This window comes from Rattus norvegicus, chromosome 6, assembly GCF_036323735.1.
Source record: "Rattus norvegicus strain BN/NHsdMcwi chromosome 6, GRCr8, whole genome shotgun sequence".
Classification (NCBI taxonomy): domain Eukaryota; kingdom Metazoa; phylum Chordata; class Mammalia; order Rodentia; family Muridae; genus Rattus; species Rattus norvegicus.
Window position 1 is genome coordinate 80,875,984 of NC_086024.1, and position 24,225 is coordinate 80,900,208.

General features: G+C 42.6%; 1 protein-coding gene across 15 annotated transcripts in view; it reads left to right on the plus strand.

Annotated features, from left to right (window-relative positions):
- Ttc6 (tetratricopeptide repeat domain 6) overlaps positions 1–24,225 on the plus strand; it is a 231,116-nt gene that overhangs the window by 3,929 nt on the left and 202,962 nt on the right. For 14 of the 15 annotated variants that reach the window (XR_005505974.2, XR_005505975.2, XR_005505976.2 and 11 more), the window contains exon 1: positions 13,464–13,621. The exons of the other annotated variant lie outside the window; for it this stretch is intronic. The gene's annotated coding sequence lies outside the window, so the exon portion shown is untranslated. Of the gene's footprint in view, positions 1–13,463; positions 13,622–24,225 lie in introns of those variants that run through there. 15 annotated transcript variants of the gene reach the window in all.

Sequence of the window (24,225 nt, forward strand, 5' to 3'; positions counted from 1 at the left end):
ACCAGTCCCTCTTTCCTGAGCCAGCCCTTCAAGTGTGGGGATAGGTGGGGCACACTGGCCTCTAATGAAAACACAAGAGGGTTCTGAAGGAAGACAGAAAATGATCCTTTCACATAAAGAGCTGGAAAATAAAGTTTTTTTCCGAGAACAGAAAGAGGTCCAGGGTGGCAGATATCCTACTGTGTGCCACAGACTAAACGGAGGGCTTTTTTTCCTGGCGTTTTCCACCTGTTGTCCAAGTATTTGGTCCGTTCTTGACCCTTCACAGGATAACAGTCCACGCTAAGGGGAAGCAGTCATGGAAGCTGAGGTCTTCGAAAAGTCAACGAATTTCACTGTTTGCCTCGTTGGTTGTAGCTTACATGTAATCCTTCCCTAAGGGCAGAAAATAGCCAAGTCTTCAGCTTCCTCCTGCCTGCCATCCACCCCACCAATCTACAGGAGTCCCCCACTTTCCACGCACCCCAGCAGCTTTCCCACATCCATCAGAACCCTCTGGAGGTTTAGCTTTGCTTATTCAAATGTGATGATCCTCACGGTTACCTAGTTCTCTATATAACTGATGATCTTGAAACAATCAACTAAATCATATCATGAGTTTACAAGAACAGTAACAAACATTGTTTGCCTGTCGAATTCGTGTCTCACCCCCCCCCCAATTTCAAGACTAAATTACATGCACAAGTAAGGGAGGTTTCGTCCTTTGTCAAAATAAATTGATTGGTGGGTAATTTGGGCTTGTCGCTTCTGCTGTTTGCAGTAGCTCTCCTGGAGCTGTTTATCATGGTGACACAGTGACACAGTTATTTGTACTTTTAGGCTTTGTTTTTTGTCTCATGGGTCATGGAGCAAGGCCTAGCTCATCTAGCCTTTTCATTTCCAGTTTGTTTCCGAACAGGTAGCGTTGACCTTGGAGCCATTGACTTATGTGGGACACTGGTGACTTCCAGTGCTTCCCCAGTGGTGTGATCCGGGGGTTCTGAGGTGTTCCTGGCTCAGAATGAGGAATGTCTGCCCACTGTTGGACATTATGAATGGTAGCAAGCCCAAAGCAGCTCCCCAGAGTGAGAATTTAGATTTTCTCCAACTAACAGAGTATTAGCCTTTAGCTCCATGTCTTGCTACTGGGACCTGCTATGTTCTTAATGTTCCATTGCCCTTGCCCCTTTCTTTCTTGTTTGTTTCCCCCTAATGGTCACAAGTAGCTCCCACAAACTTCTTCTGATAGAATCTGGGCAGAACTGAGTAGTCCTGAGATTGGTCTGGCTGGGTGGCTTCAGGCAGGGAGAGATTCCTGAATTTGGAAAAGGGATCCAGAATGATCAGAGGGAAAGCCTCAGACCTCTAGCTTCAAGCCCGGGTCTCAAACCATCAGGTAATATCAAAGCAGAACATTCCCCTTTTCTAGCTGTCTGGACATGGGTAGAATCATAGCTGATATAGGTGGGTCAATGTGTGGCCCAAACAAATATTTCACTTTTTATCACCATGAAAAGGCAGCAGTAACAGCATGTATCAATAGAAGATATTGATTAAAAGTTAACCCCATCAATTTCCCATCAAGCAAAAAACCGTTTTACTCAGAGTAGTACAGTTTAATGATGTGTTTAAACTGGCAAATAAGTAAAGCCAAACAGATCTCTGAGGTTGCGGTTCCACGGGGCATACAGCTTGCTAGCTGCCTGCTGGGTCCCACCTTGCACTGGCTGGCACCTGGGGCTTTAAGGCTGCCTAACAGTTTGCTTAGTGACAGTCACCTTCAAGATCCTGCCTCCTTCCCTTTTCTCAGTGGGCCTTGGTAGAGGGAGCAGACATTATCAGACCTGGGCCTCCACCATCCCTCCACTCGAATACAAAGTATTGTGTTCTGTCCGTCTTCCCTGAGTCCAGTAATGACTCTTCTTAAAGAAACACCAATCTAAAACCTGGGGTGTGTTGCAATATACCAACTCTTTCCTCACCAAATTTTATTTGCTGTGCAGATAGACATTTGGGGAGTCATTATGGGAATATAGCTCTGTCTCCTCTTCTGAGGGTTCTGCCACTTCACCAGAGAGATTTGGTGTTCTGTGTCCCCTCTAAGTATCTGTGCTGTTCTACAAGGAATTCCTGCTTGAAGCTTGGGAGAGCCAAGCTCACCATGTACTGATCCGGTCCAGCAGGTCTGATGTACACTTGTTTTCCTGCAAATGCTTTTGAAGATGCAGTCAGTTTGTTGGTGGTACTCAGCTTACCCCACTCCCCTCATCTCACCAAGCCAAAAAATACCTTCTATTGTGAATCTTGGATTCCCTCTGACCTCCCCTTGACCACTCCAACACCCCCTGCTGAGAGAAATGGTTTCAATAAATAAAGCCCAGTGATGGGGTTGAAGGTCAGTTTACACTGGAGCTTCTAAAATCCCTGCAGGTGCTGGAATGGGGATGAGGTAGGTCATCCTCATAAGAGGCCAGGGAAGCACTGAGGGCTAGAGAGTAGGTGTGAAGATTCAGGCTGCTGTCCGAGGATTTGCTGGGGTGAAGTCTGGATCTGAGCACCCTGCTGCTATCTCAAGTCTGCCGGGATGCAGACAGACACAAGGGGGGGGGTGCTTTTCTCCTCCAAATGAGGCTCTGGGTCCCAGTGCCTGGATTTGGCAATGTCTGGGAGGGGAACAAAGCCTTGGGGACTGGTGTGACAAAGCCAGATCTGTTCCTATTCCAGGAATGAGGGAACCTTGTGAACCTGGGAGGGACCAGTTGTGGTGGGAGGAGTGAAGTAGGTTGATGAACCTGTATGGAAAGGGTGTCCTAGAAGCATTGGTACCCAAAAATTTCCCTTCTTCCTGCTGAATATTTAGCTTGGTGGTCCTTGTCTCCTGGGCGATTTCAAGCAAAACGTCTTTTGCTTTTCACTTTTCACTGTCACTAATCATCAAAGCTGGGCAGCTAAAGCAAGAGAGAGATGGGAAGTTGGAACCAGACACTTCAATGTAGATTCTGCAGGAGGCTGCCTCCCTCTGAGTCTCACCTTTCTGTTGTCAAAGTGGGCATGTTAGCGTTCACCCCCTACCAGCTGAAAGTGGAGAACTGAAGACACACAGGTAGGAGAGAGAGCTTCAAGGAGTTCCAGGGACAGGAGCAGGCTGGGAGGTTGGGCAGTGCCATCCAGGTATGCCTTCCCTCCTCCCTCCAAGCATTTTGTTTGTGCTGACCAGCCTGAACCATCCCTGCTGGCCACCCCAGGGACATCCCTGTGTGGGGACTGGACAGGAGGTCCTTGTTCCTGAATCTTCCTTGACTTAGTGCTCTCTCTCAAGTTTCCAAGGACCTTTGGTGGGGGTGGGGTGGGTGAGGGAGGCTGAAGGGAAGAAGATATTAGAACATCATGCATCTCTCTCTCTGGGTTGAGCAGAGCCCAGCTAAGAAAGTGCAATACATGTTCCCTTCCCTACACCCCCATTCAGAAAAGGGAAAATATTTCTCAAGAAGCTTCAGCTACCTTGGGTTCTAGAAATTGTTGTCCCAGGCCAGGATCAATAGCAGTCGATGGGGAGTGTCAGCATGCTTCCTTCCTGGGCTCTTACCATCACCTGGAGAAAGCCTGAGCGGGGTTAGATTCAGAGGCACCCCTACAAGAAAAGAGGGCTAATGGGAGAGAAGCTGGGAGGTACTGACTGGGTTCCCCCAGGACCCGAACTTAGGGAGAACTAGATGAGAATACCATTGATCATTCTCCCTCCCTCCAGTCTCACTCCGCTCCCCTTCCGGCGAGCAGAATCAGAAGCAACCACTTACTATTCATTTAGAGAAGCGCCACTTAGATATTTCCTAAAATCCCCAAACCCAAGATGTCATTATAACAAGGTATCTTTATTTGCTGTCTTTAAGACTATTTGATTTAAATTCCCTAAAAAAAGGTTTCTTCCTAGGAGTGTAAGTCCATCAGAAATGAAGCAAGAATACTGGACTCACGGTGGATCCCTCAAACGCTAAAGATTATAAGTATTACCTTGTGTGTACAAAAGGCTTAGTGGGGTCCTAAAGCTTAATTAAGAGAAACAATACAGTGTGTGGAAAGAACAAATCGCAAGAGGGTCTCCTCAGACATGGGCTCATCTGCTGGGGGGGGGGCTCATGAATGATTAACCCCTCCCACTGAGGGAATTTAGAAAGGCTGGAGTTCACTTGTGGATGGAGGGGCTCTCATGAATAATGTCACAAATTTCAGGCAGTGCTTGGGTGGGCTGAGAGGGTCCTGTGTGCAGGCTCTAATATGTTTTTTGACTTCTGCTTCTCTGAGTAATCGGAATGGGGACAGATAAAATATTTCCTTTGCCGGAGAATAGACAAACAACACATCTTCAAAGTTTATTACTTTTTCTTGGGTTGGTACTGGGGGTGGTGAATAGAAGACACTGGGCCAGCACACTAAAGTCCCCGGCAGTGATCGCTGGTTAAATGCAGGTTCTGTTTTTACAGCTTACTTGGGGAGAGCTGTTAGTTTTTCTAAGCACAAACCGGGCATTCGTTCTCAAAGTTCAATGTTTAGGCTACAAAGCCCGTACAACTGTCTTACATACCTACCTTCAGAAAAAGGATGGTTCTGACCTCAAACTCAGTAAAATTCTCACTGCATTACCATGCTTGGAACCCAGCTAATCAAAGCCCTTTGGAGGACTGCAGCGTAAGGGGAAGGCTAGAAGTTAGCTCCTACCTCCAAGAAAAATAAACCTGCAATTCCCAGCCAAGTACACCTGCTTACGTGTATCTTTTCTTTTCAATGGGTTGCTTTACTCAGAGTTTTCCCTCTGCTTGGTGCTTGCTATTTTTATCTTACCTAAGAACACTGAGATCAGACCAGGCGCCAGACTTCTGAGGCACCCTGGGGAAGAGGTGGGTGGCCTGTGAAGGTCTGTTTTCAGAACCACCTCCAGAGTTCAAGATCTAGGGAAGGATCGGTTACCATAGAGTAAGAGTGGTGACCACTGTTGTTGGAGAAGACTAGAGGCAGTCAGTCTAGGGTGGACCTTGGGGAGCAGAAATTGTCTCACAATATATGCATTTATTTCCGTGGAGGTGGGGAGGATAGTAGTAGGGAAAATGTTTGCACAGAGATTCTTCTGGATGTTACCCCAGGAAGCTGACCCTAATGGGGGCTGCTGTGTGCTTTTCCTGCCTTTTGGGTTCCCAGTTGGAGTTGGCCAATGAGGGGTGATGGTTACTTCTTTTTTTTTTTTTCATGGAAAATGTTTGCATTTAATTAGCCTCTGAAGTGGCTTTAAGCCACCAGGACACAGGCACCTTCCACACCCTTTATCTTCTCCTCAGCTCTTCTGCTGAAGAACTTGGCCTTCACGATGACAGGTTGCTTAGGGAGCTTCCCCTTCCCCAGAACTTTGTAGTAGCCTGATCGAACAACATCAATGATGGGAGCAACTCCATTCTTGTTTTTTGCTGCATTGACCCGTGTCTGCTCGCTGACCAACGTCCATAATTTATCCAGGTTGACAGTTGGGCAGAAGCTCTGATGTGATACTCTTTGGTGTTTGTGGTTATTGGGTGACCCTTTCTAATTCCGTCCACAGTCATACAAAGAATTATTTGACTCTCTTTCCACCCTCCCACACCCCATACTACTTTTTTTTCCCTTGGGGCAGCCACTGTTTATTCTGCAGAATAAATAAATAGATAGGTAAATAAATAAATGAATGAATGAAGCGGTATTCATTTATGTCCTGTGCCATCATCCTTTTAGTACTATAATTGAGCATAGAGTTTCTGTTCCTTTTACTGTCTTGAGGTGGAGGCATGGAGTTTCTAGGGTGGTTGTGCTTTTGAAGGCAAGTCTGCCTCTGGGTCTAGCATCAGAGAAAATTTGGGGATAATCCGCTCTATACTCATTACTTGAATTTGGTGAAATGCATTTTATGCCTTCCCTGAAACAATTAGAGCCAAAACCAAATATTAATACTATCCAAGATTGTTTTGACCTTGGCTGAACTGACCTTGCTAGGATTGAGACTTCTGCTACATTGTAGTAATATAACCAGACTGAACCAAGTCCAGCATATGGGAAATGCTTACTTATTTACATGTTGAGAAAGACCTAGCATCTTTCGCTTCTTCATTTTCACAATATTTACTTCCACCTAGAGTTCAATTTTTTTCAGATCCATGACTTGATAAGAATTCAGTATTAACTAATGCTAGGTTGGTGACATTATGCTTCCCCTCCTAACCACCCACTCCAAACTCAACGCCCTGGCATTACCTGAGTCTTCACAGGACCAAGGACTTTTCCTCCTATTGATGCTGGACAATGCCATCCTCTGACACATATGTGGCTGGAGTCATGGGTCCCTCCACGTGTACTCAGTGGTTTAGTCCCTGGGAGCTTTGGTGGGCTCTGGCTGGTTGATATTGTTGTTATTCCTATGGGGTTGCAAACCCCTTCAGCTCCTTCAGTCTTTTCTCTACTCCATTGGGGTCCCCTTGTTCAGTCCAATGGCTGGCTGCAACCATCCTCATCTGTATCAGTAGGGCTCTGGCAGAGCCTCTTAGGAGACACCCATTTCTGGCTCCTGTCAGCAGTAGTGACTATGTTTGGTGGCAGCATATGAGATGGATCCCCAGGTGGGACAGTCTCTGGATGAACTTTTCTTCAGTCCTTGCTCTACTCTTTGTCCCTGTATTTCCTCCCTTGAGTATTTGTTCTCCCTTCTAAGAAGGGATGAAGCATCCACATTTTGGTCTTCCTTCTTCTTGAGCTTCATATGATCTGTAAATTTTTTCTTAGATATTCCAAGCTTCTGGGCTAATATCCACTCATCAGTGAGTGAATACCATGGGTGTTCTTTTGTGACTGGGTTACCTCACTCAGGATGATAATTTCTAGTTCCATTCATTTGACTAAGAATTTCATGTAGTTATTATTTTTGATAGCTGAGTAGTACTCCACTGTGTAGATGTACCACACTTTCTCTATCCATTACTCCGTTGAAGGACATCTGGGTTCTTTTCAGCTTCTGGCTATTATAAATAAGGCTGCTATGAACATGATGGAGCACGTGTCCTTGTTATATGTTGGAATATCTTTTGGCTGTATGCCCAGGAGTGGTATAGCTGGGTCCTCAGGTAGTACTATTTTTCTGAGGAACCTTCAGACTGGTTTCCAGAGTGATTGTACCAGCTTGCAATCCCACCAACAATGGAGGAGTGTTCCTATTTCTCCACATCCTTGCCAGCTTCTATTGCCACCTGAATTTTTGATCTTAGCCATTTTGAATGGTGTGAGGTGGTATCTCAGGGTTGTTTTGATTTGCATTTCCCTGATGACTAAGGATGTTGACCATTTCTTTAGGTTCTCAGCCATTTGATATTCCTCAGCTGAGAATTCTTTTGTTTAACTCTGTACCCCATTTTTTTAAACACTTTTTTTGTCTTTTTTTTCTCAGAGCTGAGGACCGAACCTAGGGCCTTGCGCTTGCTAGGTAAGCACTCTACCACTGAGCTAAATCCCCAACCCCTGTACCCCATTTTTAATAGGGTTATTTGGCTCTCTGGAGTCTAACTTCCTGAGTTCTTTGTGTATATTGGAATATTAGCTCTCTATCGGATGTAGGATTGTAAAGATCTTTGCCCAATCTGTTGGTTGCCATTTTGTCCTATTGACAGTGTCCTTTGCAATTTTATGAGGTCCCATTTGTCAATTGTTGATCTTAGAGCATAAGCCATTGGTGTTCTGCTCGGGAAATTTTCCCCTGTGCCTATGTGTTCGAGGTTCTTCCCCACTTTCTCTTCTTTAGTTTCAGTGTATCTGGTTTTATGTGGAGGTCTTCAATCCATTTGGACTTGAGCTTTGTACAAGGAGATAAGAATGGGTAAATTTGCATTCTTCTATATGCTGACCTCCAGTTGAACCAGCACCATTTGTTGGAAATGCTATCTTTTTCCCACTGGGTGGTTTTAGCTTCTTTGTCAAAGATCAAGTGACCATAGGTATGTGAGTTCATTTCTGGGTTTTCAATTCTATTCCATTGATCTACCTGCCTGTCTCTGTTCCAATACCATGCAGTTTTTATGACTATTGCTCTGTAATACTGCTTGAGGTCAGGGATGCTAATTCCCCCAGAAGTTCTTTTATTGCTGAGAATAGCTTCTGCTACCTTGGTTTTTTTGCTTTTCCAATGAATTTACAAATTTCTCCTTCTAATTCTATGAAGAATTGAGTTGGAATTTTGATGGGGATTGCATTGAATCTGTAGATTGCTTTCAGCAAGATGGCCATTTTTACTGTATTAATCCTGCCCATCCATGAGCATGGGAGATCTTTCCATCTTCTGAGATCTTCTTCAATTTCTTTCTTCAGAGACTTGAAGTTCTTATCATACAGATCTTTCACTTGCTTGGTTAAAGTCACATTGAGGTATTTTATATTATTTGGGACTATTATGAGGGGTGTCATTTCCCTAATTTCTTTCTCAGCCTGTTGTGTAGAGGAAAGCTACTGATTTGTTTGATTTAATTTTATACCCAGCCACTTTGATTAAGTTGTTTATCAGGCTTAGAAGTTCTCTGGTGGAACTTTTGGGGTCACTTAAGTATACTATATCATCTGCAAATAGTGATATTTTGACTCTTCTTTTTCAATTTGTATCCCTTTGACCTCTTTTTGTTGTTGCACTGCCTAGGACTTTGAGTACTACATGGAATAAATAGGGAGAGAGTGGGCAGCTTTGTCTAGTTCCTGATTTTAGCGGGATTGCTTAGAGTTTCTTTCCATTTAGTTTAATGTTGGCTCATTAAACTCATTTGCTATCTATTGGTTTTAGTATGTTTAGGTATGAGCCTTAAATTTCTGACCTTTCCAAGACTTTTATCTTGGAGGGGTGTTGAATTTTGTCAAATGCTTTCTCAGCATCTAATGAAATAATCACATGGTTTTTTTCCTTGAGTTTGTTTATATAGTGGATTATGTTGATGGATTTACATAGACTGAAACATCCTTGCATCCCTGGGATGAAGTCTTCTTGATCATGATGGATGTTCGGTTTTGATGTGTGCCTGGATTCCATTTGTGAGAATTTTATTGAGTATTTTTGCACCAATATTCATGAGGGAAATTGGTCTGAGGTTCTCTTTCTTGTAGGGTCTTTGTGTGGTTTAGGTATAAGCACAATTGTGGCTTCGAAGAAAGAATTGGGTAGTGTTTCTTCTGTTTCTAATTTGTGGAATAGTTAGAAGAGTATTGGTATGAGGTCTTCTATGAAGGTCTGATAGATTCTTCACTAAACCCATCTGGTCCTGGGCTGTTTTTGGTTGGGAGACTTTTAATGAGTGCTTCTATTTCTTTAGGAGTTATGGGACTGTTTAGATGGTTTATCTGATCCTGATTTAACTTTGGTACCTGGTATCTGTCTAGTAAATTGTCCATTTCCTCCAGATTTTTCAGGTTTGTTGAAATAGGCTTTTATAGTAGGATTTGTTAATTTTTTGAATTTTCTCAGTTTCTGTTGTTATGTCTCCCTTTTTATTTCTGATTTTGTTAATTTGGATACTGTCTTTGTGCCCTCTGGTTAGTCTGGCTAAGGGTTTATCTATCTTATTGATTTTTTCAGAGGGCCACCTCCTGGTTTTGTTGTTTTTTTTTTTTGTTGTTGTTGTTGTTTTTTGTTTTTTGGTATAGTTCTTTTTGTTTCTACGAGGTTGATTTCATTCCTGAGTTTGATTATTTCCTGTTGTCTATTCCTTTTAAGTGAATTTGCTTCTTTTTGTTTTAGATTTTTCAGGTGTGCTGTCAAGCTGTTAGTGTATGCTCTCTTCAATTTCGTTTTGGAGGCACTCAGAGCTATGAGTCTTCCTCTTGGCACTGCTTTCATTGTGTCCCATAAGTTTGGATGTTGTACCTTATTTTTCATTAAAATCTAAAAGGTCTTTAATTCCTTTCTTTATTTCTTCCTTGACCAAGTTATTAGCAATAGATCATTGTTCAACTTTCATGTGTATGTGGGCTTTCTGTTGTTCTTGTTGTTATTGAAGACCAGCCTTCGTCCATGCTGATCTGATAGGATGTATGGAATTATTTCAATCTCTTTGTATCTATTGGGTCCTGTTTTGTGTCCGATTATATGGTTAATTTTGCAGATGGTACCATGAGGTACTGAGAAGGTATATTATCTTGTTTTAGGACAAAATGTTCTATAGATCTCTGTATTTAGTTCATAACATCTGTTAGTTTCTCTATGTCTATGTTTAGTTTCTGTTTCCATGATCTGTCCATTGATGAAAGTGATGTGTTGAAGTCTCCTACTATTATTGTGTGAGATGCAATGTGGTCTTTGAGCTTTAGTAAAGTTTCTTTTATGAATGTGGGTGCCCTTGCATTTGGAGAATAGATGTTCATAACTGAGAGTTCATCTTGACAGATTTTTCCTTTGATGAGTATGAAGTGTTTTTCCTTATCCTTTTTGATAACTTTTGGTTGAAAGTCAATTTTATTTAATATTAGAGTGGCTACTCTAGCTTGTTTCTTGGGACCATTTGCTTGGAAAATTCTTTCTCAGTCTTTTACTCTGAGGTGGTGTCTGTTTTTGGCACTGAGGTGCATTTCCTGTATGCAGTAACATGCTGGGTCCTGTTTACCTATCTGGCCTGTTAGTTTATGTCTTTTTTATTGGGGAATTGAGTCCATTGATGTTAAGAGATATTAAGGAATAGCGACTCTTTCCTGTTATTTTTGTTGTTAGAGGTGGAATTGTGTGTGTGTGTGTGTGTGTGTGTGTGTGTGTGTGTGTGTGTTTATCTTCTTTTGGGTTTGTTGAAAGAAGATTACTTTCTTGTTTTTTCTAGGATGTAGTTTCCCTCCTTGTATTGGAGTTTTCCCTCTATTATCCTTTGTAGGTCTGGATTTGTGGCAAGATATTGTGTAAATTTGTTTTTGTCATGGAATATCTTGGTTTCTCCATTTATGTTAATTGATAGTTTTGCTGGATATAGTAGCCTGGGCTGGCATTTGTGTTCTCTTAGGGTCTGTATGACATCTGTCCAGGATTTTCTGGCTTTCATAGTCTCTGTTGAGAAGTCTGGTGTAGTTCTGATAGGTCTGCCTTTATATGTTACCTGACCCTTTTCCCTTATTGCTTCTTAATATTCTTTCTTTGTTTTGAGTATTTGGTGTTTTGACTATTATGTGATGGGAGGAATTCTGTTTGGATTTCTGTAGGCTTCTTGTATGTTCATGGGCATCTCTTTCTTTAGGTTAGGGAAGTTTTCTTGTATAATTTTCTTGAAGATATTTACTGGCTCTTTATGTTGGGCATCTTTGTTCTCTTCTATACCTATTATTCTTAGGTTTGGTCTTCTCATTGTGTCCTAGATTTCCTGGATTTTTTGGGTTAAGAACTTTTTGCTTTTTGCATTGTCTTTAAGTATTATGTCAATATTTTCTATGGTATCTTCTGTCCCTGAGATTCTCTCTTCGATCTCTTGTATTCTGGTAGTGATACTTATATCTATGACTCCTGATCTCTTTCCTAGGTTTGCTATCTTCAGGGTTGTCTCCCTCTGTGATTTCTTTATTGTTTCTATATTCATTTTTAGATCCTGGATGGTTTCTTCAATTCCATCATCTATTTGGTTGCTTTTTCCTGTAATTTTTTAAGGATATTTTGTGTTTCCTCTTTAAGGGCTTCTATGTGTTTACCTGTGCTGTCCTGCATTTCTTTAAGGAAGTTATTTATGTCCATCTTAAAGTCCTTTAAAATCACCATGAGATGGGATTTTAAATCAGAATCTTGCTTTTCCAATGTGTTAGAGTATCCAGTATTTGCTTTGGTGGAGAACTGGTCTCTGAAGATGCCAAGTAATCTTGGTTTCTGTTTCTTATGCTCTTGTGCTTGCCTCTTGTCATCTGGTTATCTCTGATGTTAGTTGGTCTTGCAGTCTCTTACTGGAGCTTGTTCCTCCTGTGAGCCTGTGATCTTAGGTGAGAGCACTCCTTGGAGACAAGTAATCTAGGGTAGGTTTTGGGTCTGAGAGCTGTGGGACAGCCCCAGCTCTGGGTGAAGATGGAAACCTGAAGGGTCCTGTCCTAGGCCGCCCTGTGGCTCCCTCACCCCATGTGCTTCTGGCGGGTCTCTCTTTGGACAATCAATGGAGAGAAAGAAGTATTGCACCTGTGGGCTGTGGGCTTAGGAGTGAGAGCCCTCCTGGGATATCAGCTCTCTCAGGGCAGGTTTTGTGTCCGAGAGCTGTGGGATAGCCCCAGCTCTGGGCACAGATGGAGACTGGAAGTCTATTTAAAACCTCTTAAATTTATAATTTTTTGCCCCCCCCCCGTGTGTGTGTGTGTGTGTGTGTGTGTGTGTGTGTGTGTGTGTGAGTGATGTGGATCTTCATACCCGCAGGGATCAGAAGAGGCCATCAGATGCCACCCTCCTATATCAATCACTACTCAAGGAAATGCCCTATAGGCTGTAGCCAGTGCTATCTCTTGGAGGCGTTTTTCTCAGCTGAGCCTTTCTCCTCACCAGTGACTCTAGCTTGTGCCAAGTAGGTATAAAACTAGGCAGCACAGTGACTATGCTGGCTTTTTTGTGGTTATTTGTAATAAATCAACTGAGTGTGCATCTGTAAGTGGTATAGTTTATGCTGATCTGGAATTTGAGCTCTATATAATGGACTCAGATAACATGGGGCACTCTGTCTGACTTCTTCGCCCCACATCGCGTGTGTGAGAAACTCTGTTGATGCCCCTCCCAATGTGGAACATGATTCATTTCCTTTGTATAAGCTTAATTTATGACCACACATCTTTGTGAATTTTGCTTTTGATGAACCTTTGGGTTGTTTTTCATTTTTAGCCAGATAGACAAAATGGCTAAGTTTTTTTTTAAAATTTGAATATAAATGTTTACAATTTGCTCCTTTCTTAAAAATCTATATATTTTTGTTTGCGTCTCTTGCTGTACTTAGCAGAGCTGGTGGATATTAAGTATGTGTACATTCAACTTTAATAGATAAGGCCAATTATTGTTTCTTAGATCACCTCAGAAAAACTGAATGTTGTAGACTTTAAGATGATTCTGTATGTTCCAGAAGCTTGAATCTCATGCTGAAGAGTTCAAATGTCTTTCGAGCTGAGCTCATGGTAGGTAACATGGCAGACACTGACAGGCAATGTAGACATACTCCTTTAAAAACAAATGATTGTGTGTCTGTATAAAGAAAGGTGTTATAAATGGTTCATTAAGCTGGGCGGTTGGCCATTCTAGGAAAAGCAGCTGCTGTAGATGATGTGTGACCAGGCTGCCTCTTGGGACCCGTTTCCACCATCCATTGAACTGAGACCCCTCATGAAGGGTTTAAGCGGCTGGAACCAGGGCCTGGAACTGATTTCTGGACACTAAGTCTTAGGCAATCCTCTGTGACAGGGGTTGGGAGTGGAGCATGTGACCATCTCACGTGTTGGAACCGGAACTTCCTCGAGGTGAGGCTTGTTGCTGGGCAACAAGGGAGCCGGTCCTTTTTTTCCTATTTAGCTGATCGAGCCTGCCTGGGCCTCCTTGGGTGTTGCCAGTTTCTGGGGTATCTGGTCCATCATCATCAGCTGGGAGAAGTTCTGGGCCTCCTGAATCAGGCAGGTAAGCAGAGGCCGTGGATGGGGTGCAGGTAACTTCTTTGGGACTCTAGTAAGACTCTGACAATTGGCTGAGCCAGTGTACCCGCTCTTTCATCCACTTCGGTGGGTTTAATTGTCACAAAAGTCGTATCAAATCAGGGACAACACTGAGAAGTGATTGAGGCCAGAGTAGTCCATGGGTTTCTGTAGTCTGTAAGCTTGAGCTAAAGGAAAATTTCTGAGGGGGAACGAGCATGGATTGAAGCGAAGCTAGAAAACCGCCAATAGAGGTAGGTAGACTAGGCTTCGGGGAATTGGGTAAAGGGGGGCATAGATGGAAACGAGGGTGAGGAATTAAGATAGCTCTGGGGAGGGTAGAAGCTCAGAGTGGAGGGAACTAATGTCATCACTGACCATCTCGGCCACCCTGCGCCAGGACAGCGAGTATCGGACAAGCCTTAACCACTGTTAGGTGAGAATGTGCAATGGAGTCTGTTTAATTTCAGAATTGAGAGCTGTTGGTCTTGAGTTTGGGAGTAAATGAGATACTATGAGCTTACTGTAAGGGTTATTTGCTACTGAAGACTTCAGACAAAGCAAATCCTTTTGCAGATTTCGTGTAGATGAACTTAAGGAGATAGTCATTTTTTTTTTAAAAGCATTCAGATATCCATGTTTACCATTTGCTCTTCCTGTTCACACCTTTGAGCAGTGGCCTGATTTATAAGCAGTAAACTGCACCAAGGTACAATTTACCCACTGTAGAATCCACACAGGTATACAGTTTAAGGAATTTTGACAGATATTCACTTTTGAAACAACTGCTACAATCAAGATAACTGAATCTTTGCTCCTTTCCTCTCACTCTGCGATCCACAACTGCCCTCACCTCTCTACCGCCTGGCAGCCACTGAGGTCTGCTTGTGACATTACAGAGGAGGCTGTGTGCTCTACAGTTTTAAGTAGATAGTATGTACACTTTTGTCTGGCTTCATTTACTCAGGCTGGTGGCTTGCCAAGGCCCTTTTCCAAATTACTGAGTTTACTGTAGTAATGTGGGTTTTGTTTTCTTTGTGCTTGTGTTTATGACAGGGTCTCACTATATAGCCTGGACTAACCTGACTGTGACCCCCTGTCTTTGTCTCCCAAGAGCAGGCTTTGCAGGCATGTTTCATCATGCTTGGCCCTGTAGTAAATTTTGAAACTGGATACAGTAAACTGTCTAGATTTGTCTTTCCTTTTGAAATTATTTGGATGATTTTAGGGCATTTGAAAATATTTTAGAACTACCTTGTTATTTCTGTTAAAAACATCTGCTGTTTTTTTTTTTTTTTTTTAGCAGTCCGTAGATAACAAACCAACAACCTCCAGAGAACTTAACTGGGGAAAGTTTGATAACTATTATCAGAATAGGTGGCTGATGGCCAAACATTCTAGTCTAATATCAAAACAAAGCAGAACAGAAAAGGAAAAAAAAAACCTGGAGTCCTTCCTGGAGGGGTTGGTATAGTCTCAGGAGTTCTCCCTTCCTAAAGACAGGAAGTGAACAACTTCAGAAATTCTTTACTCTCATAATAGACATTTTAAAGAGAGGAAAGAAAAGAAAATGAGGGAAGAAGGGAGACAGTTTGGGCTATAAATGAAAAAAAAAACCACCCTCTCTCTCAACATTCTGCCTGAGTAGCAGCAAGATGCCATTAAAAGGCAATCAAGCAAATAAACAGAGCCACAGTGAGAAACTATTTTAACAAATCCATATTGGTCCCAGGCCCCCAGTGAACTGTACTCTTAGGAAACACAGAGCAAATGTCACTATTACATGCTAAAGCCTGACCAGAATATCTCTAACTTATGGGGAGGAAACTGTGCAGAGCTAGCATCTTGTGGAGAATGTGGGTGCAGGTTCCTGGTTGTATACCTGACACCAGAAAGGGCTGCCCAGGAAATAGTAGTACAGATTTCCATTTTAAATCTGTAAAGAAAGATAGTGCCAGCATTTGTGACCTAGCCTTGCAAAGGACCACTTACCATGGTGAACAACATTCACAACCCTGTATGTTGAGGGACACCCAGGAAATATCTGTGCAGAAGACTGCCCAGGAGTATGACAGGCATCCAGGAGCCACAGAAGGAAGAGGAGGGGCTGTGGCTTCAAGGAGCAGCAAGGAGGTAGACCTTTCAGACTCTGTCCCTCCACCCAGCTCTCCCTACTGTGCAGTAATTCATCTTCTATGTAGTATTCATGGCCAGCTCTCTCCTGTCCTGTTCTCATCCCCCCTCTTCCTTACCTTATCACTATTCACACATTCATTCTTTCCTTCCCCACTTTGATAAAGTTTTCACCAGAGCATGAGCTCACTTTGTCTGTGGTGTCCACAGTCTCAGATGTCTCAGAGCTGGGATTGTTTGAAGCTATTTGATTGCATTTCCAAACCTCCCACTCATTATTCGACCTTCAGTCAAAGTTGCCTCATCTTTCACTCTTTTTTCCCTATTGTTATTTTATGCCTTCTTTCTATTTTCTCCCATTCTTTCTACTCACGGGTCTCAGTCTTTTTTCCTTCACACTCGTACTTTAGGACAGTGGTTCTCAATCTTCCCAATGCTGCATGGCAACACCCGCAACCATGAAGTTATTTCATTGCTACTTCGTAAGTAATTTCCCTGTGTTGTGAATTGGAATGTCAGTGTCTGTGTTTTCTGAGGGTCTTAGGCGGTCCCTGTGAAAGAGTCATTCAACCCCCAAAGATGTTTCAACCCACAGGTTGAAGCCACTGCCTTAGGCCCTTATTGTGCAAGGCTCTGTCATTCTTCCTTGACTTCTTAAAATGATGAGTGCTTAAGAGTGGGGAGTGAAGTAACACAGGATTTTTATGGAGGACCCAAATTTTGATAGTATTCTACTCTTAGGGGAGTACTAGGAATGGAGTCTGGTATCCTAGTCTGTCTTCCTGACAGAGGATGACAGAGACAGAGAAGGCTTCAACCTTACCTCAACATGATATGTCTTGAATATTGCCAAGGTAATCTGACTGCTTCAGAAATTACCCATCCCATTAAATAGCCTCCTGACGAAAGAATGAAATCCCAGACAAGGAACTGAAAGACTGATTATAAATATATTCAAAGAAACAGAAAAGGACACAGACTCCTAAATAAATCCCGAGATAACAAAAAAGGCTGAAGGAAATAAGGAGGCCAATATAGGATATGAAAGTAGAATTCAATAAAGAGATGGAAATAGTAAAACAAACAAACTGGAAATGAAAAATTCAAGAAGTTAAGTAAAAACCTCTGACTCTGGGGGAAGACAGACTCTCAGGCTTGAAAACAATACATGGGAGTTGGAGCATTCGGTTAACTATGAAGAGAACTTCATAAAACTACATGAATGAAACATGTGAGATCTATAAGGCACCATGAAAATCAACCTGTGATTCATGCCTTGTGATTCTTTCTAAGGAGATCTGACTTCATGCCTACGCACTCCAGGTAGGGCACTGTAGACCAAAGAAATGTTTCCACTGCAGCTTTGCCTAGTGAGCCAGTGAGTTTATCAGGGTCACTTACAGGAAAACTGATGACTCAAGGGCAGCTGAGTCACCCAGAAGCCTATTCTGCATGGGTAATGATCCATGAAAGCTGCATCCCTGAGGCTCCCCATGCAACTCACAGGCAGTGGAAGGGTCCTTCTCTGTCAGGTGTTACTACATATATCACATATATCACATATCACATATATCATGGGACTTTGCAGTTTCCATCAGTTCTGAGATCTGTAAGCTTCTGTTTACTTCCTAAGTCTTGCAAACTTCTTTTCTCTCCTCTAAGAGGGAACATTACAACTTGGATGAAATTGCTACACAGCACACTGACGTAGCAGAACAGTAACCTCATGTTAAAGGCTTAGAAAACATTTTCAATAAAAAATTAACATTGTTTATTGAACATTGCCCAGATCTAGAGGAAAAGATGTCTATTCAGGCAACATGTAGAAAATGTAGTAGACAAGACCAGAAAAGAGCCTTCCCACATAATACTAAGATTAAAATGATAAATACAAGGAACAAAGAAAATACACCCAAGCTTGCAAGTGAGAAACAACAAGTCATATATGAAGTATGAGGCAGGGGGGGAGATCATATTCATGAGAGATTTCTCATCAGAAACATTGATTTTCAAGCTCAGGAAGAAAACAACAGCCAATCCAGCCTACTATAGTCAACACAACTGTCATAATTTAAGGAGTAATACAAAAATCCAAAGGAAAAAAAAGGAAAAGAAATTCATGACCCTTAAGCTAACTCTATGGAATATATGTGAAAGAAGCCTCCTTTCTGAAAGAAAGGTAAACACTTATGTCTATGACGCTAAAGAACAAACTGTGTTCCAGCAGCAGGTAAGCAAACGATGCAAATAAAAACACCAACTATTACAAATCAACAGAATGACAAGAAGCATATTACACATGTTTCTAAACCAAGTCTGAATATCAGTGATGTCCATTCTCCGCTGAAAAGACACAGAGCTGCAGATTAGTTTAAAAGACAGGATTCCTCTATTCATGTCTCCAGGAAATGGGCCTCACCACATAAGGCAGATGCAGCCTTATGTTGAAAGATAGAACATGTGTTTCAAGCAAATGGAACGAGGAAGCAAGCAGGTGTCACTGTTCTAATATCGGATAACACAGTCTTCAAATGCAAGTGGTGTATTTCAACTGTCAACCAAGATACCTAGCAAGGTTATTTTAATGGAGAAATTTACAGGTAAATAAGATATTTGAGGACAAATATAAGTTAATGCACCAATAAGTTAGTGCTGAAAATTATTAAAGGAACAGCACCCACAGAATAAAAAATTTCATCCACAAGAATACAGGTTAGAGTTTTAAGAATACTTTGTTAGAGTATTCTAACAACCATGACCAAAAGCAAGTTGGGAGGAAAGGATCCATCTGACTTACACTTCCATATCACGGTTTATCAGCAAAGAAAATCAGGATGAGAACTCAAATAGACAGGGTTGTGGAGACAAGATCTGATGCAGAAACCATGGAGAAGTACTGCTTACTGGCTTGCTCCTCATGGTTGCTCAGTCTGCTCTCTTATAGAATCCAGGACTACCAGCCCAGGGATAGCACCACCCACAGTGGACTTGTCCCTTCCCCATCAATCGCTAATTAAGAAGACACTCTTTACCAAAAGCAATCTACAGATTCAATGCAATCCCCATCAAAATACCAATCCAATTCTTCAAAGAGTTAGACAGAACAATTTGCAAATTCATCTGGAATAACAAAAAACCCAGGATAGCTAAAGCTATCCTCAACAATAAGAGGACTTCAGGGGGAATCACTATCCCTGAACTCAAGCAGTATTACAGAGCAATAGTGATAAAAACTGCATGGTATTGGTACAGAGACAGACAGATAGACCAATGGAATAGAATTGAAGACCCAGAAATGAACCCACACACCTATGGTCACTTGATTTTTGACAAAGGAGCCAAAACCATCCAATGGAAAAAAGATAGCATTTTCAGCAAATGGTGCTGGTTCAACTGGAGGGCAACATGTAGAAGAATGCAGATCGATCCATGCTTATCACCCTGTACAAAGCTTAAGTCCAAGTGGATCAAGGACCTCCACATCAAACCAGACACACTCAAACTAATAGAAGAAAAACTAGGGAAGCATCTGGAACACATGGGCACTGGAAAAAATTTCCTGAACAAAACACCAATGGCTTATGCTCTAAGATCAAGAATCGACAAATGGGATCTCATAAAACTGCAAAGCTTCTGTAAGGCAAAGGACACTGTGGTTTTTCAAACAAAGAATTCACAGCTGAGGAATGCCGAATGGCTGAGAAACACCTAAAGAAATGTTCAACATCTTTAGTCATAAGGGAAATGCAAATCAAAACAACCCTGAGATTTCACCTCACACCAGTGAGAATGGCTAAGATCAAAAACTCAGGTGACAGCAGATGCTGGCGAGGATGTGGAGAAAGAGGAACACTCCTCCATTGTTGGTGGGATTGCAGACTGGTACAACCATTCTGGAAATCAGTCTGGAGGTTCCTCAGAAAATTGGACATTGAACTGCCTGAGGATCCAGCTATACCTCTCTTGGGCATATACCCAAAAGATGCCCCAACATACAAAAGAGACACGTGCTCCACTATGTTCATCGCAGCCTTATTTATAATAGCCAGAAACTGGAAAGAACCCAGATGCCCTTCAACAGAGGAATGGATTCAGAAAATGTGGTACATCTACACAATGGAATATTACTCAGCTATCAAAAACAACGAGTTTATGAAATTCGTAGGCAAATGGTTGGAACTGGAAAATATCATCCTGAGTGAGCTAACCCACTCACAGAAAGACATACATGGTATGCACTCATTGATAAGTGGCTATTAGCCCAAATGCTTGAATTACCCTAGATCCCTAGAACAAAGGAAAGTCAAGACGGATGATCAAAATGTGAATGCTTCACTCCTTCTTTAAATGAGGAAAAAGAATACCCTTGGCAGGGAAGGGAGAGGCAAAGATTAAAACAGAGACTGAAGGAACACCCATTCAGAGCCTGCCCCACATGTGGCCCATACATATACAGCCACCCAATTAGACAAGATGGATGAAGCAAAGAAGTGCAGACCGACAGGAGCCGGATGTAGATCGCTCCTGAGAGACACAGCCAGAATACAGCAAATACAGAGGCGAATGCCAGCAGCAAACCACTGAACTGAGAATAGGTCCCCCGTTGAAGGAATCAGAGAAAGAACTGGAAGAGCTTGAAGGTGCTCGAGACCCCAAAAGTACAACAATGTCAAGCAACCAGAGCTTCCAGGGACTAAGCCACTACCTAAAGACTATACATGGACTGACCCTGGACTCTGTCCCCATAGGTAGCAATGAATATCCTAGTAAGAGCACCAGTGGAAGGGGAAGCCCTGGGTCCTGCTAAGACTGAACCCCCAGTGAACTAGACTATGCGGGGAGGGTGGCAATGGGGGGAGGTTTGGGAGGGGAACACCCATAAGGAAGGGGAGGGGGGAGGGTGATGTTTGTCCGGAAACCGGGAAAGGGAATAACACTTGAAATGTATATAAGAAATACTCAAGTTAATAAAAAAAAAAAAAAAGAAGACACTCTACATGCCTACAGTCTGATCTTAACATGAAACTAGCCAAAACAACAGGAAAGAATGCATTTCTTGAAGGGAAGAGATCAACAGAGAACTAGGAAAGAATCAGTCATCTTCAATGTCACAAATCTACAAAAATCCTACATCAGCAGGAGAGAGAGAGAAGATCTAATAGGCAAGTGGACCAGAGAAATGACCAACAAAATCACCAGAAAGCACAAACCATTATCAATAATAACCTAAAGTATAAATGGTCTTAACTCACCAACTATATACACAGGATGACTGGCTGACTGGATAAAAAAGATCCAACTACCTTTGTTACCAAGAAGCTCACAAAACCAGGAAAGACACCCAAAATGTAAGGGTCAGAGTTGGAAGTAAACCCACCAAGCAAATGGAACCTGCAAACATGATGGATAATCATTCTCATAACTGATAAAGTAGACTTCAAACCAAAGCCAGTCAGATGATACATTAAGGTCACTACATATTAATAAAGGGACAGTTCATCCAGAGAATATACCTATGGTAAATATATATCAAATCTCGGGCACCCTGGCTTCATAAAGCACACAGCAAAAGATATAAAAGACCATATTGGCCCTGATGCAATAATACAGAGAGACCTCAGCACACACCACTCTCACATCTAGCTAGAACTTTCAAACTAAAAATCAACAAGGAAGCATCAAAACTAAATTGACATGCCACACACAGAGCATCCCCACTTCTGGTAGAGAATACACATTCTTAGCAGTGCCTAGAATCTTCTCTAAAATTAGTCAAGTTATTACCCACAAATGGTCTAATTTTGGTACTTTTTCCTCATCTGATCATACAAATTAAAGGATAAATCAGTAAATAGCAAGACTAACTCCAGAAAATACATAAACCCTAACATTGGTGTACTACCTGGTTTTGTGTGTCAACCTGACACAAGCTGGAGTTATCACAGAGAAAGGAGCCTCAGTTGAGGAAATTAGATCTTCATGGAAAATCTGATCAAAGCACAAATACGTCTTCTTTTTCCCACTGAGTTTTTAAAAGCAAACACTGTTTTCAAACAATTTTTATTTTTCTTGTTGGAGATGGAGGTTTTGCCATGGAGAAGTTGTCCATGGGCTTAGACATTTCTGATGGAACTTTAGTAGACGTTCATTACAAGTTGGCGTTGACATGAATTTAGGAAATAGAGATGATTCCCAGCTATGGGCCTAAGAGAGCCTGAATCCTGAATCCTCCTCTTAGTTACTTCTCTCATTCGGCACCCTCGCTGTATTAGAGAGGATAACCGTGCTGCGTGCTGGGGCTTTGGCCCATTGCCAGTGTATCTTTGTGAGGAGCTAGGCCTAACATGCTCAACTCCTTTCCTTGTGCTTCAGGGTTTCATGCAGCCTGGGCCCAGGTCATCTGGGGAGTGCTTGGTGTAATTTTACTTCACTTAGAGTCTGGAGCACAAAACTGGGTGTGGGATCACATACCTGTAAACCCAGTGCTTGTCAAGCAGAGGCAGGAGGATCACCAGAAAGCCAGCCTATATACACAGCAACTTCCAGGCTTCTTAGGGCTGTATTGCAAAAGCTTTTCTCAAAGGGAAAAGAACCAAAACCCACCACCACCCTGCTGCAGCTGCCTCAGCCTCTGCCTCCACCTCCGCCTCTGCCTCCGCTAACAAAACCAACCAACCATCACCAGCATCACTGCCAACAACAACAAAAACCAACCAACCAACCATCCAACCAACCTCCCCCAACTCCCCACCCTACCACCTCCCCTACCACCCCCCACCTCCTCACTCTTCTTCCCCAACATGCTTCCTCACTCCCCCACCCCCCATTCTCACCATCACGATCACCACCACCACAACCACCATCACCACGAGCAGACCACAGTTATGGAGCACACTCTGGCTTTTCTGTTCCAATAGGAGAAGTGAAAATAGTCTTAAGAACCAGAGATCAGCTTGCTTGCATCAAAGTATAGAGTTCACACAGGAAGCACTCTGGGAACCTGTTGCACCTAGACAGTCTAACTAGTTCTGGCCAGAGTTTCTACCTAATACCTCACCTGACCTGGTGGGAAAGGAGCAAAGGCTAGACGCTGGCTCTCCTCCTGCCTACTGCTGTGAACTTCGGTAAAAGAGACAGGAAAGTTCTCTGCACCCAAATCCCGTGGGAGGGAGAGCTAAACCTTCAGAGAGGCAGACAAGCCTGGGAAACCAGAAGAGACTGCTCTCTGCACACACATCTCGGACGCCAGAGGAAAAAGCCAAAGACCATCTGGAACCCTGGTGCACTGAAGCTCCCGGAAACGGCGGCACAGGTCTTCCTGGTTGCTGCCGCTGCAGAGAGCCCGTGGGCAGCACCCCACGAGTGAACTTGAGCCTCGGGACCACAGGTAAGACCAACTTTTCTGCTGCAAGTGACCTGCCTGGTGAACTCAAGACACAGGCCCACAGGAACAGCTGAAGACCTGTAGAGAGGAAAAACTACACGCCCGAAAGCAGAACACTCTGTCCCCATAACTGACTGAAAGAGAAGAAAACAGGTCTACAGCACTCCTGACACACAGGCTTATAGGACAGTCTAGCCACTGTCAGAAATAGTAGAACAAAGTAACACTAGAGATAATCTGATGGCGAGAGGCAAGTGCAGGAACCCAAGCAACAGAAACCAAGACTACATGGCACCATCGGAGCCCAATTCTCCCATCAAAACAAACATGGAATATCCAAACACACCAGAAAAGCAAGATCTAGTTTCAAAATCATTTTTGATCATGATGCTGGAGGACTTCAAGAAAGACGTGAAGAACTCCCTTAGAGAACAAGTAGAAGCCTACAGAGAGGAATCGCAAAAATGCCTGAAAGAATTCCAGGAAAACATAAATAAACAAGTAGAAGCCCATAGAGAGGAGACACAAAAATGCCTGAAAGAATTCCAGGAAAACATAAATAAACAAGTAGAAGCCCATAGAGAGGAGACACAAAAATCCCTGAAAGAATTCCAGGAAAACACAATCAAACAGTTGAAGGAATTAAAAATGGAAATAGAAGCAATCAAGAAAGAACACATGGAAACAACCCTGGATATAGAAAACCAAAAGAAGAGACATGGAGCTGTAGATACAAGCTTCACCAACAGAATACAAGAGATGGAAGAGAGAATCTCAGGAGCAGAAGATTCCATAGAAATCATTGACTCAACTGTCAAAGATAATGTAAAGCGGAAAAAGCTACTGGTCCAAAACATACAGGAAATCCAGGACTCAGTGAGAAGATCAAACCTAAGGATAATAGGTATAGAAGAGAGTGAAGACTCCCAGCTCAAAGGACCAGTAAATATCTTCAACAAAATCATAGAAGAAAACTTCCCTAACCTAAAAAAAGAGATACCCATAGACATACAAGAAGCCTACAGAACTCCAAATAGATTGGACCAGAAAAGAAACACCTCGCGTCACATAAT